Source organism: Callorhinchus milii, unplaced genomic scaffold (assembly GCF_018977255.1).
Source record: "Callorhinchus milii isolate IMCB2004 unplaced genomic scaffold, IMCB_Cmil_1.0 Scaffold8, whole genome shotgun sequence".
Classification (NCBI taxonomy): domain Eukaryota; kingdom Metazoa; phylum Chordata; class Chondrichthyes; order Chimaeriformes; family Callorhinchidae; genus Callorhinchus; species Callorhinchus milii.
Window position 1 is genome coordinate 22,138,631 of NW_024704749.1, and position 14,408 is coordinate 22,153,038.

The 14,408-nt window shown below is 43.4% G+C and overlaps 1 protein-coding gene across 4 annotated transcripts in view; it reads left to right on the forward strand.

The window, feature by feature from the left end:
• The window catches only part of LOC103184610 (disabled homolog 2-interacting protein), an 81,115-nt gene that overhangs the window by 32,978 nt on the left and 33,729 nt on the right, over positions 1 to 14,408 (forward strand). The window contains exon 1 of one of the 4 annotated variants that reach the window (XM_007902725.2): positions 13,477 to 13,658. The exons of the other annotated variants lie outside the window; for them this stretch is intronic. The gene's annotated coding sequence lies outside the window, so the exon portion shown is untranslated. Of the gene's footprint in view, positions 1 to 13,476; positions 13,659 to 14,408 lie in introns of those variants that run through there. 4 annotated transcript variants of the gene reach the window in all.

Below are 14,408 nucleotides of genomic sequence, written 5' to 3' on the forward strand. Positions count from 1 at the left end.
CAGGTGGTGAAAGACTGAACATGGCAGAAGTGTGAATGTTTCATCAAATGAGGGTGTGCTATCATTATGTACAGGCAAATCATTTCTCGGGTTCAAATAAGGGCAGACCTTCATTCACATCCCTCTAAGAAAGGTGCACACTAGCAATATGCTCCACTAGTTTTAATTGTCTGCCTTTTCAGTTCACAGAAGCCAAGAAGAATGGTTTAAAACAGTTAGCGTTCTGTCCTTGGCACAGAGTAATTGCATTGTTACACAGCCCAGTCCCATTGGGATTGGAGATGAACGCCACTGCTATTTTCATCAAATTACGAATGAAATTAACCTTTTTTTTCCCCCCACTCCGCGCAGCATTAACAGTACAGTGTTGATCAAGTGATTTGAAGAGCTCAACATGTACGTAAACTGAATGGTATTTTGTCCCTTGGTGTTCTGCTGCAGTCACAGAGTGAACCGGTTTGTTTGTCCACGGTGCGTGGCTGCCACTTGGCATTCTCTAACACACTGTTTGGCAAACTCCACCTAGATTGTTATAATATGAGGCAGAAGGGAATAGAGGGGATTAGGAGGGGAGGAAACTTGTGTGCAGTATAAACGCTGGCACGGACTAGTTGGGCTGAATGGCCTGATTCCATGCTGTAACATTCGATGTAGCTATGTACTTTATGTGTGGTTTTGGCCGGTGCTTAGAGACGTGTGAATTTATGGAGGTTACCCTGGAGCGGGTGGGACTGGAGTGCCCAGCAGTAAAGTGGGGGTTACCTATTTCCTAACTGAACCCATGAGCTTTAGGTAATTAGTAACAATAAAGTTGCTGGCTGTTTTTTCCTCTACCTTTTAACTAAATATCAAATACATATGTGTGTACGGAATCTCACTGATGATGCAACTGGCACATGGCAATCTGGGCTACTGTAACCTCTCAGGATACAGACCAGACCTGTCAGTTACTGACCTCATAGTCTGTCCCCTTAGCAACATCATTATAATGGTAATCCTTGCATTTGATCCTAATCACGTCTTTGCGATGTCTCAAAGCGCTTCACAGGCTACTTGTAAACTGAATTGACTATATTTTGTGGACAAAATGCGGTAGCCAATTGCTCACAGCAGTGTCCCACAAACAGTGGTGGATTGAGTGACCAATTTATCTTTATTTTGAAGGCATTATTACCCCCGGAAAAGCAATCCGCCATTCGACGAACAACATCCTCGTAAGAGGATAATAGTCATTGCTAACCTTTTTAACAAACACTTCTCGAGTTTTTCAGAGAATTTAGCACATGAGGGAAAACCATGTGAACCTTTTAACACCACTGAATAAACCAGAACAGCATCTGGTTAATGCAGCAAACAACTAGTCACTAGTCTCTAGAGCTTCCACATGGCAGAAAGATTTCCTCCTCCTCCTCCAAACACTGCGACTGAGCTGGAAATAGTTAATGGGAAAATCGTCTTGCTTACATTATCTTGTTTTTATTTGATTTGGAAAGAAAAAACGACTGTGGGACACTGCTGTGCGCAATTGGCTGCCATGTTTTGCCCACAAAAATATACAGTCAATTCACTTACAGTGTATCCAGTGAAATGCTTTGAGACGTCTCAAATATGTGATAAGGCGCTGTATCAAATGCAAGGATTATTATTATTAAAAGCCCTGGATTATAAAACTAAAGTGTGTCGCGTAGTGGGTACAATTTACCCAATTGTTGCTCTTTATGACTAGCTTTTGTTTTCAAAATGAGCCATACAGATATGTCATTTGCTTGATTTGAAATTCAACAACCAACTGAAATGTAATGAAGCTTCAGTAATACTTTGCTGCTAATTATTTGCCAAATGAGCATCTTATTTTGCCGCATGATTCCAGTGTTGGCTGGTGAACCTATAAGGAATCGGAATGAGCCTAGTGTCTGATTAATTGCTCCTCTTCGACTACGTGTTTAGTCACCCTCCTATCCCTCCTGATCCCAATCCCCAGCTCGGATCCAAATCCCTCACCGTACAGCACATTGGGACATCCTCCCAACGTGAAAGGCACTGTGTAAGTGTAATTTGTTGTTGTTGCAGTATAGAGGGTGAAGGTGCCAGAAAGCTTTACTTTTGATGTTCGATTTAGGATTCAGACTGTTTAGAAGAAGGTTATTGTACAATTTGAAATTTATTCATTGTTTTCCGTTGGGAGTTGGTTTATGATGCCGTTCATTTTGTGAGTAATTAAATTGTCTTTTATCTGGGTAAATCCAGCGCCTGCTATTATTAGAATCCGGTATCCTTGTCCTATCTTGTCAAATTAATGCAGTGTCAAAATATATTGTGATTTTTTTTAAGTTAAGTTTGTATAAATCTAGCGCCTTATTGGTATAATGAATATATCTGTTCTTTGAGAGCCCCCATAATCTGTTGTCACATTTTAAATTGGTATTCATGATACCTAAGGTAAATGCCAGGCTTTGCAATTAATAATAATAATCCTTGCATTTGATATAGCGCCTTATCGCATCTTCGAGATGTCTCAAAGCACTTCATAGGATATATTGTAAAGTGAATTGATTGTATATTTTGTGGACAAAATTGGGGTGAAGGCAGGCGGGCTCCGATGCTGTGTGTTGTGATGGATTGAACAGTGTGTGGGCAGCATAAGCAGTTTCAATAACACTGAAATCAATGCCTATTTGATTAGTAATTCAATTTTTACAACCAAAGTGCACAAAATCCAGATGAAATCCTGTTCTCTCCATAGACTGATATAAATTATGTAAACTAATCCTGTACTTTATTGTTCAAAGATTCACAGTGATCACCTGCTGGTCAAATTAATTGAAGTAAGTGAAATAATTACACCTGGATTTACTACAGAGCAGAGCTGTATTGAATATTGCTACATCTATCACCCTGAGCTGCCCATCGCTGTTTGTGAAATAGAAACAAGGGAACAAAGGCAGCAAATTATCCATTTTGGAAAAGCCAAAGTTCCTGTATTGAGTCTTTGTATTGAGACCTGTGTGCTAGGATAGCCAGGGGCAGACTACGTCACCACCAAGTCCTTCCAGAAAGTGGAGACGTTGTAGGAATTCATTCTGCTTCTTCTGGCAAAAATTTCAAAATGCCCCTATTGCCGACTGGGAGTAGACAAAAGAGCAAAAGGCAGAGCGAGGTGGGTATCAGTGCTGTACCTTAGAGGTGAGAGTACCCTGGGTTCCATTCCCGGGGAGGGTGAAACGCTGGGCAAGTTTCCCTACTCCACGCCTATTCACCTAGCAGGAAGAAGGAACTGGTTGTTAGTCGTTTGACAGATCGCTCTCCCGAGGATAATAATCCTTTTAAAAAAAAGTAATTTGGTCACTCAATCCATGAGTGTTTGTGGACGCTGCTGTGCGCAATTGGCTGCCGTGTTTCGCCCACAAAATATACAGTCAATTCACTTTACAGTATATTCTGTGAAGAGCTTTGAGATGTCTTGAAGATGTGATAAGGCGCTGTATCAAATGCAAGGATTATTATTGTTATTCTATGACTACCCAGAGAACGTTAGACTCCAGTGACATGTAAACTAGCGGTGGGTGTGCAGATTCATTTTGTATTTAAAAACTGCCATTATCTAGACAGCACCAGATGGCCAAGAAAGGCCAAAAGACATCTGCCTTCCCCGTCATTGAAAGCCTCATCTTTGTCATTTCTTTTGTGGAGTGTAATGGTTCTGTGGTGCCTAAACATCAGGGAACGGACATGTATTAATATATTGTGTGTATGGAGATATATATATATACATATAGATTCACTAAGCGCAGATGTGCATGAAGAGTTAATTTAATAAACCTGTGTGAAGCATCCACAGGAGAAGCAGACCGGATATGACAGATAATGTGCTTTGGGGAATATAATGGCAAAGTGAGCCTTGCAATTTTTTTTCACCTGTTTGAAGAGATTTATTTTTGAATGCAAAGTACTGACGTGTTGGATATTTGCTTCCACATTAACTGTGACATCTGGTCGCATTATGTAAAATTATTCTGCAAATACCTTTTTCCTAATTTGATTTATGCTGCGTGATTGTTTTTGTAGGATTGTTTCATTATTTTCCTGTGTGCATTAGATACTTGAAAGGCCTCTTGGAGATGGTTAAATATTAGCTGGGCTTCACAAGCCACAAAGCTTTTAAGCAGGGCTGCTGGCTCCGAGTGGATCAGGAGATGTGATGTAGTGCAGGAGAAACAATCTGAGAAAAGGATCTTTGAATGGTGAAGAGAGAAAGCAGTAACATCTCATTTCATGAATAGTCCACTTTGGGTGAATTTCTGTTCCATCACCTTTACTATCGATCTGTAGGGTATAAAGCCAGTATAAAGAGTATTAATAATAATCCTCTTCAGGGCCACTTTGCGTGAAAGAATTGTTTATTAGTGACACAATGTAATAACAGTGGTCACACTCCATGGTGTCACTGAACAACAACAACTACAAATTACCTTTGTATAGCGCCTTTCATGTCAGGAGGACGTCCCAAGGCATCCTCACCCGAGCTGGTGGTTGGGATCAGGAGGGGTGGAGGGCGGGGAGGGGCGGGACGGTGACTGAAGGCACGGTCGAAATGAGATATCAAAGTGGACCCATGCAACTGTACTCGGCACCAGTAGGTGTCTGGCATCTGTCTTCCCTGTGTCCACTCCTTGCATGTGGCACATACGCACACTTCGATTCCAACAACGATTTTGGGCCAAGATAGAGATGCAAGGAAGCACTTATTATTTTACAACCCATGGGCTCAATTTCGTTCACGTCCATTTGTCACTAAGTTAACATTAGTGCTGCAGGGTGCAGCCCTCGCTGTGAGGAGAGGAGCTGAGGGACGCCCGTTTGTGTGTGAGGAAGCTGATTTCTGGGCTCCGTGCTGCACGCACTTCTAAACATCCTTTAAATAATTGATGCCAATCATTGCTGGAAGAACTGTATGGTTTAGATGTGAACTGTGGGATATACAACACATTTCGTATTCTGGCAGCTTGTGACTGTATGTCAGAGCCATACTCCTTGCCTCCCGATGCTGCACGTTCTACACACAAAAAAACATATTTTGCACAGACAGTGGAGACAAACAGACACTTTAAATTAATAATGATGATTCTACAGTCATGTTGGTTCTTGAGGCTAACTCTGAGCTCCCAAAGCTTGGAGTATTTATTCTTCCAATACTCAGCGTATGTGTGCGCGTGTGTGTGAGGGAACCGTACTGAAGGTCTCTGGATGGTGACCATAACTTCACCAATGGTCATTAATTTAGCTTAACATTTGTGCATCATTATATTGCTTAATGATGTTGACATGCCTGGCTTTACGTAGTTAAAATGTGTTTAATGGTGATGTTATGCAGTTGGTCACAGTTCCAGCATTATTGGTGTGTCTGTGCTTGGCAACGGTACATTTTATGTAGGTTTTCAGCTTGCTGGATTTTGCGGAGGCCTATAATAATTTAAAACATCTTAGGTAAAGCAACACAAATGAGCTCTGGCGTTTCATGCAAGTTGCATTTTAAACTGATCCAAATAAATGCTTTGGTAGGTAGATGTAGTGAGTGGTGTTCCACAGGGGTCTGTGGTGAGGCTGCTCTTATTTGCGATATAATTAAAGATCTGGACTTACGAACTGAGGGAACAATATCAACGTTTGTTGATTCTTAATTAGGATTTGCGAATGTTTTTAAGATTGGGAAAAACTTGAGGAGAACATGGGTAAGCTAGCAGAGTGGGCAGATAGCAGCACATGCAGTTTTGTGAAGTAATACACTTTTGTAGGATTTTAAATGGATCCAGGGACCATTTACAGGCAACCGGGTCCTTAAAGGCTGCAGATAGATATAAAACCATAAAAGGGCAAACTGATTCCTTGGTTTCAGAGAATTAATAGTAATCCTTACATTTGATACATTGCCTTTCATCTCAAGGGGATGTCTCAAAGTATTTCACAGGATTTACTAAAGGGTATTTTATAGCAAGGAGAAAATATTGAACCTGTACAGTGCATTGATCAGGTCACAGCTGGAGTATTTCCTCCAGTTTTGGACACTCATTATAGGAGAAAGTGTAGCAGTGTAGATTCTCCACGATGTTACCAGGGTTATGAAGGGAGACTTGAGTGTCGGGCTTTATACACTGGAGACATTTTATGTAATTACATGTGGTAGCTTTTAATTTACAGTTCCAATGCACAGGAGATTTGCACCAGCCACTTAACACTAGACTGGTTCCAACCACCTCCTCATAGCCCCAGCAAACCCCGAGGCCAAAAGGTGGGAGTTTCTTCTCTGAAATAAATTGTTGCTATTACTACATTTCATGCAGTTATACTGGAAATTCTCAAGGAATGGAAATTACCTGGACAAATGCGAGTAGTGCTTCCAGCCATTATATCTCTTTGCTTCTCTTATGTCCCCCCTCCCCACACACACACACACACTTCCTTTAAGCGCTCAGAAAGTTGAGGGTTCAAGTCCCAAGTTGGGTTTTCCACCTCATAGTCCGAGCTGACAGGTGACTGCATTGCTGGGGGAGTGCAGCATTGTTGGATATGTACTTTACAGAAAACTCTGTGAAGGGCTTCGAGACTTTGATGTGATAAGGTTCTATCAAAAGCAAGGATTATTATGATTTATTATATTCCTTCTACTTACATTTTTTCTCCCTGCTCTCTCAAAATATTTTTGAAAACCTGCCTTTTCACCCATCATCTTATTCCCACCCAGAGTTTCCCATCTCCTTTTGGTTTCCACAGTTTCCTTGTAACAACAACAACTTGGATTTATATAGCGCCCTCCACGCTGGACGGCATCTCAGAGCGCATTACAGTAACGGATCCTGGGACGGAGCTGGGGGGAGGGGGAGGAAGGTGACCAAAGGAGCGGTCGAAAAGAAAGGTCTTCAGCAGAGACCTGAAAATGGGAAGGGAGGGAGCGAAACGAAGGGAGTGAGGAAGGGAGTTCCAGAGCCTCGGGGCATAGTGGCTGAAGACACGGCCGCCGAGGGTGGAGTGGAGGACTCGGGGGACGAGGAGGAGGCCAGACCCGGAGAAACGAAGGCAACGGGTACTGTTTTGAGAAGAGAGGAGGTCAGAGAGGTCGGGGGGTGCAGAGGAGTGCAGGGACTTGAATACAAGGGTGAGGATCTTGAAGTCGATCCTCTCTGGGACAGGCAGCAGTGCCGTCTGGCCAGGACTGGGGGGATCGGAGAGTGGAGTTTCGTGCGGGTGAGAATGCGGGCAACAGAAAAGCTCTTTAGCTGTTTTCTGGAGATGCTGGAGCGAATTGAAGCAGCACTTAAAATTCTCCAGATCAGGTGAGTGGATGCCTTTTACAAAAGAGCACAAGCTGCCTGTTTGCGAGGGTTTGGCAGATAGTAGTTTAAGAAGCTGGAGGGAAAACCAATTAACACCCTCCACACACACACATCCATTTCTGTTTGATTAGACTCTTAGTGGAAAAAGTTTTTTAGTTTAGCGTTGCTGCAGACAATTATCGACCCAAAAGATTGGCGGTTGCTTTGCAAATTGATTAAAGTGCTGAAGTGGTTAGGAATACCTGATGATGCTGTTTCGTTGTGATGTTGGAACGTTGATCTCATTGAAGATTCTGTGGCCAACACTGTATGGGTACGGAGGGGAATTCTGTGAGATTGTTTCTGCTTTTCAGCCCCTGACCTTGTGAGGGCTACAGGAGTGTGTCAATTAAATTAAACTCGATTTAAAAACCACAGTGAATTCTTAGCAGTTCACCTTCTGATTATTTTTCAAACAAAGTAAACTATTGATTATAGAGGCAAACTATCTGGATCCCCCGCATCAATTCAATGCAGAGCTCCAGCAAAGTGTTCGCCTGTACAGTAACCTTCAAACTCAGCTTGTACTTTGTCAGCCATGGATGAACTGCACTAAAGAATAAAGTGGCTTACAGAGAGTGGAGTCGATTCCCGGGCACGACTATGGTGTGATACCTGCAGTTCATTGTTGTGATTTAGTTGCCGTCAATGTCAGATTGCTGACCAGGGGTTGGTAATGAGATGGGGAAACAGATTGAGATTCAGGAGACCGATGGTTTCTCAGACTTTTAACTGTGGTGCAAGCAGGTTCATGGCCTGTTGGGCTTTCTATTCCTTCTATTCTATTCTTTTTTAAAAAAATGTGGTCACTCAATCCACGACTGTTTGTAGGACACTGCTGTGCGCAATCGGCTGCCACGTTTCGCCCAGAAAAATTGGTACAGTCAATTCACTTTACAGTGTGTTCTTTGAGACGTCTCGAAGACGTGATAAGGCGCTATATCAAATGCAAGGATTATTATTATTCTATTCCTTTGTTCGTATTTAATGAAAGCAGACGGTTCCAGTGTGTCACTGTGTGAGTTTTCCCACCTCGAAGCATCACTTTGAGCCTCAGCCTCGGGGTCACAGTACAGCTCTTGTAGGTTGATTTAACTTTCTGCTTTTTAATCAGTCAACTGGATTGCTGCCGTCAGGAATAAAATCAGCTTTCATTTAATGTGTAAATTGCTGTAAATGCAATAATAAATGTGTAAGTTTTTTTAAATGTTCACCTCATTACTTTAGTCCAAAAACAGAATCCACACTTTGAGCTGCACTGTATGTGAGAAGTAATGTTTAACGCCAGGTTTCCTTCCATTGTGTTGCCATGCGCCCTGTAACCGGACTTGAGTCAAAATTTCATTTCAAACTTTTCCCTGAAATATACCTCCTATCTCCTCCCTACCCCCCTGTTTTTATTTATGAGCCAGAATATTTTTACAGCTCAATAACAGAACCTCTATGAAATTGGGAGATGGTTTTTCACCCAAAGGGGAGTGGAAATCTGGAACTCTCTGCCCCAAAAGTGATGCATTTGGGGAGGAAGAATGAGGAGAGGCAATATAAGATGATGGTACAGTCTTAAAGGAGTGAAGGAACAGAGAGACCTGGGGGTTCATGTAAGTAAATCTTTGAAGGTGGCAGGACAGGTAGATAACACTGTTAAAAAGCATACATGATACTAGGCTTTATAAATAGGGGCGTAGAATACAAAAGTCAGGAAGTTATGATGGGCCTTTATATAAAGTACTGGTTAGGCCTCAGCTATAGACTGTGTTCAGTTCTGGGAACCACACTTTAGGAAGGCATTGGAGAGGGTGCAAAAGAGATTTACCGGATGGTACCAGGAATGAGGGACTTCAGTTATGAGGAGAGGCGAGAGAAGCGAGGATTATTCTCCTTGGAGCAGAGAAGGTTAAGAGGAGACTCAATAGAAATTTTCAAAATTATGAGGGGATTCGATAGGGTGAACAAGGAGAAACTATTTCCACTGGTGGGTGGGTCGGTAACCCGAGGACACTGATTTAAAATAGTTGTTAAAAGAAACAGAGGGGAGGTGAGGAGACATTTTTTTACACAACGAGTTGTTCGGATCTGGGATGCATTGCCTGAAAGGCTGGTGGCAGTCGATTAAATAACAGCTTTAAAGAGAGAAGTAGATCATTATTTGGGGAGGACAAGTTTGCAGGGCTGTGGGGAGAGAGCGGGGGAGTGGCTCTTTTTCAAAGAGCCAGCACAGACACGATGGACCGAATGGCCTCCTTCTGTGCTGTATAATTCTGTAATTCTATGAAAAGGCTGTGGATGCTGGATCCATTCACATCTTCAAGACTGAGGTGGATAGATATTTGTTGGGTCAGAGTATAAGGAATATGGGGCAAAGGCGAGTAATTGGACTTGCGGTACAGATCAGGCATGATCTTATAGAATGGCAGAACCGGCTCAACGGGCTGAATGGCCTATTCCTGTTTCTATGACCCTGACTGGCTGCATTAGGGTCAGCCTTCCCAGCGAGACCCATTGTGGTGCCAAACCTGAACAACAGCTGAATTTCCCCCCAGCCATCACAGTAGATTGTTACCAAAGCAGTGTTCTTTCAATAGCATGGAGATCCATTACAATGAGGTTAGGATATGATTTTCCATATCTAATAAAATAATGGTGCGGACTCGATAGCTCAAATGGCCTGCTTCTGTTCCTAACTACTATGAGGAGATGTAACGCTGGCACATGCCTGTCTTGCTCATAACCATCTGATGATGGGCACTGGCTGCCCGAGAATGCAAGGTCATTCTCTCAGTATCACAGCCAACTGCCGTTCACTCGACTGAATAGCCATCGTAAGTCACTTAGTGCCTCTGGCATCTGAGTTATGGGACTTTCTCACTCATGAAAGAGCATAATCATCATCGGTCAAACATCATCTGCTGTATTGAAACACCTAATAAAACACTGTATTTTACACATAATCTGCTCTGCCATCAAAGGAAGGACACAGAGTGAAGAGAACAAAATATTAAGAACTCATATACACCGTGGTGCTCCTGCACATCTGTAGGCTTTAAAGCCCTCTCCGGGCATACCTTGGAGCTACCAGGCTCCATCGCTTGTTCTCCCCTCTTTCCTCCTGTGGTGGGGGTCTCGATTGGTAGCCTTTACGAATCACAATACAGAATTGGAAGAGGAATTCCCATGTTACTTACCTGCTGAAGGCCTGGCAGATCAAGCACATCTGGCTTTTAATAGCAAGAAACCCAGAGGCTGCTGAGGAGTGGAGGAGGTGTGTGCAGGTTAATGGCTGATGATTGTGGTGTCAGTTCGATGTCCCAGCTTTAAGTCGGTGGTTATGTATATTCAGTGTTATTAATCACTCGGAGCACTGTGTGAAAGTCACAGCACTGGTTAGTTGAGTAATGATGAGGAGTGACGGTCACTCATTGTTTGAACATGTGTCACAGCCTGGCATTCATCATTCGCTCTTTAATCCCGCGCCTTTGGGACATCTTCCAGACGTAAAAGGCGCCTTACAAATGTAGTTTTGTTGTTGCTGTTGTTCTAATCTAGGTCATGTTTGCTGAGCTCTCACCTTTTCATGGTGGGGTCGGTTATTAACCCTTTGAAGCCTGGAATTTGGAATTAACCCATTCACCGCCAGGAGGTGAATTAATCATTTCGCGACAGAAATCAGGGAGTCATCCCTTAATAGCTGGTCAGGAATTAACCCTTTTCATAAGGGATTAATCGTTTTGTTCAAACTGGCAATTACCCTTTTAAGCCTTAAAGGTCTGATTAACCCTTACGCTGCCAGGATTGGGAAAGCTTTGACTCGGCACTGCTGGTGATTTTCAGGCTGTTTTGGCTACGTCCTGCCATTGAAAGCGATTGATGTTCAGGACATTGCAGTGGCTACGTGAAGCAGAAGCGTGTGCCAGTGGTTCACATTTGCAGTGTATCAATGTGATTTTCAGGCATTTGAAATGGTTTTCTTATTGATTAGAGTCTGAGGATAAATAATAATAATAATAAAGTACTGATTGTAGAGCTGAGGGAGCAGCGGTTTATTGCTGAGCACAGTCACAGTCTGGAAGCATGAGTTACCTGGGATTTGATCCAGACCAGTTTTACTGAAAATCTATCGTACAAAATCAATAGCACAGAGGCCCCACTATATTTGGGTAGCGTTTTCCAGGGATTAGACCAATGGCGGCGAAGGCGAGTCACACATCCGGCTTGAATGGAAAGATGCGATGATGCGCAGTTGGCTGTTGCGCTAAAGATGACAGATTGGAAATATTCAAATATCGTCAAATGCAGGATAGCTTTGCTTTCCCAAACCGCTTTCCCGCCTTTGTGCGGTTTTAGCTAAGGCTTCAAGTTTCATTTGAAGATCCCTCCAAGATTGTTATTAAATGTTTGGTTAGCCGTTGTCACCTATTAGGAAGTGGTTTGCTGGTATCCTGCGTTGAGTTCCGTTAACAACAACAACAACGCTATTTATATAGCGCCCTCCACGCCAGACGGCGTCTCAGAGCGCTTTACAGTAACGGATCCCGGGACCGAGCCGGGGGAGGGGGAGAAGGTGACCAAAAGCGCAGTTGAAAAGAAAGGTCTTCAGCCGAGACCTGAAAATGAAGGGAGGGAGCGAGACGAAGGGAGTGAGGAAGATAGTTCCAGAGCCTCGGGGCATAGTGGCTGAAGGCACGGCCGCTAAGGGTGGAGCGGAGGACTCGGGGGATGAAGGGGAGGCCAGGCCCGGAGGAACAAAGGCAACGGGTGCTGTTTTGGGGAGAGAGGAGGTCAGAGAGGTCGGGGGGTGCAGAGGAGTGCAGGGACTTGAATACAAGGGTGAGGATCTTGAAGTCGATCCTCTCTGGGATAGGTAGTCAGTGCAGTCTGGCCAGGACTGGGGTAATCGCGGAGCGGAGTTTCGTGCGGGTGAGAATGCGGGCGGCAGAGTTTTGAATGATTTGGATGGTAGTGGATGGGAGACCGGCGAGGAGGGCGTTAGAGCAGTCCAGCCGAGAGGTGACAAAGGCATAGACCAGGGTTTCAGAGACTTTTTGGGGAGAGGTATTGGCGGAGACGGGTGATGCGTCGGAGGTGGAAGAAAACAGCGCTGGTTAGGGACCGGATGTGGGGGAAGAAGGATAATTGTGGGTCGAACCTGACGCCTGGGTTGCGTACGGGTTCGGAGAGTTACTTGTGTTTTGATGTATCGCCCAGTGAATTAAATTCAAGATCCTCACAAGTGGAGCTTGTATTTGGAGAAGCCCTGTGGAACACTGCCCTGCATGAGAGGCGCTATATAAATGCTAGTTATTGTTGTTGTTATAATAATAATAATAATAATCCTTGCATTTGATATAGTGCCTTATCATGTCTTCGATACGTTTCACAGAATACACTGTAAAGTGAATTGACTATATTTTGTGGGCGAAATGCGGCAGGCAGCCAATTGCGCACGGCAGTATCTCACACACAGTCGTGGATTGATTGACTAAATTATTATTTATAGATTTTTTTTAAGCGATCTGCCAATTGACTAACAACTGGGTTGTTGTTATTTTAATATTAATACTTTCTGCGTGTGCCTCCTCCACTTGCGTATCCAGTGGAATAACGTGAAGCTGGAGATTGTGAAATTGAAACCACTGATATTAATCTCTCATAAAAAAATCAAGTTTAAAACTTGCAAACATTGCAGTATGAATTCAGGGCGTCTCAGGCACAGCCTCGGATTATCGGCTGTAACCTCCGAGTGTGATGGTATATCACTAATACAACATGCCTGTGGTGAGCATGGTGTGTTTGATGTCGCCTCCCCTATGTTTGTGTTATACATTAAAGGGTTAGACTGTAAATCAGATCGCATTCCAGGGAAAGGCGATTAGATCTGTCACAAATTATTTATTTTTCGAGCGTTTTCTTTATTCTTCAGGGATTTCGAACTGGTCCGGTTTCCTTTCCAGGCAAAAAAACAGGAAAGATTCAGGACAGGCAAAAGCAACACATTCTGGTAACTGAGCAAATGCTAGTGTTTGCACAGACTAGCACCGCCTGCAAGTCTGCGGAGCAGCCAATTAGAACCGGGTGCACTGGGTTGTCAGCTGAATGCTTTCCTTCTTCTCCTGCGTTCTTCGCTGTCCATGTATGGGAGCTGGAGCAGAGAGACCTGTTAGTTTTCCTTCTTGGCTGCTCCACGCTTATCATTCCTGATTGGAAGCCATGAGCTCTCACAGGCAGAGTTGTGCTTTTGGAGATTATCGTTTAGCCTCCAGACAGAAGCTCTCGCCTGGTGCTGCTGTTTATGTGAGTACAGTACAACCAACCACTTTTGCTTTCAGGACAGTATCGCAGTAATTTTAAAACTAGTCCCTTGGCGTAGTGGTTAGTGCGCTCACCTCGCAAGCGAGAGGACCCTGGTTTGATTTCTGGGCAACTTTCCTTAATCCACACGCGGATTGCTTTCTGGTGGTAATAATCCCTTTTTAAAAAAATTTGGTCACTCAATCCATGACTGTTTGCGGGACGCTGCTGTGCGCAATTGGCTGCCGTGTTTTGTCCACAAAATGCTCAGTCAACTCACTTTAAAGTGAGGGCAAAATGCCCACAAAATGTGAATTGTTTTGAGACGTCTCAACAACGTGATAAGGATTATTAATATTTTTTATTATTATTCTTATTTTAAACATTTGCTCTTCGAGTGTGTTGTGTGTGTCCTCAAGATCACTTGCGCACACCCTGCTGTTGTTGGGTGTACACCTTATAAATCAATATTGGGAGTGTTACTGGGAGTTGATGAAATTTGTCATTGTGTACAAATAGGATCTTTCAATTTCTAACCATGGGTTGCAAAACCTGCTTGTTAAAGTGATTGTTTTCTGATTTAGAATAATGACTTCAGGATAGAAGTTCAGAGTTGATTTTCTGTCAACGAGAAACCTTTTTCAGCTTTGTCCTGTGCATTTCTACCCCTCTGTGTGTGGAGGAAGCAGCGGTAAAGCCCTTTCCCCATTTCCTTGTGCGTTTTCTTTATCTGGTGCATTTTGTGTCTGGTAA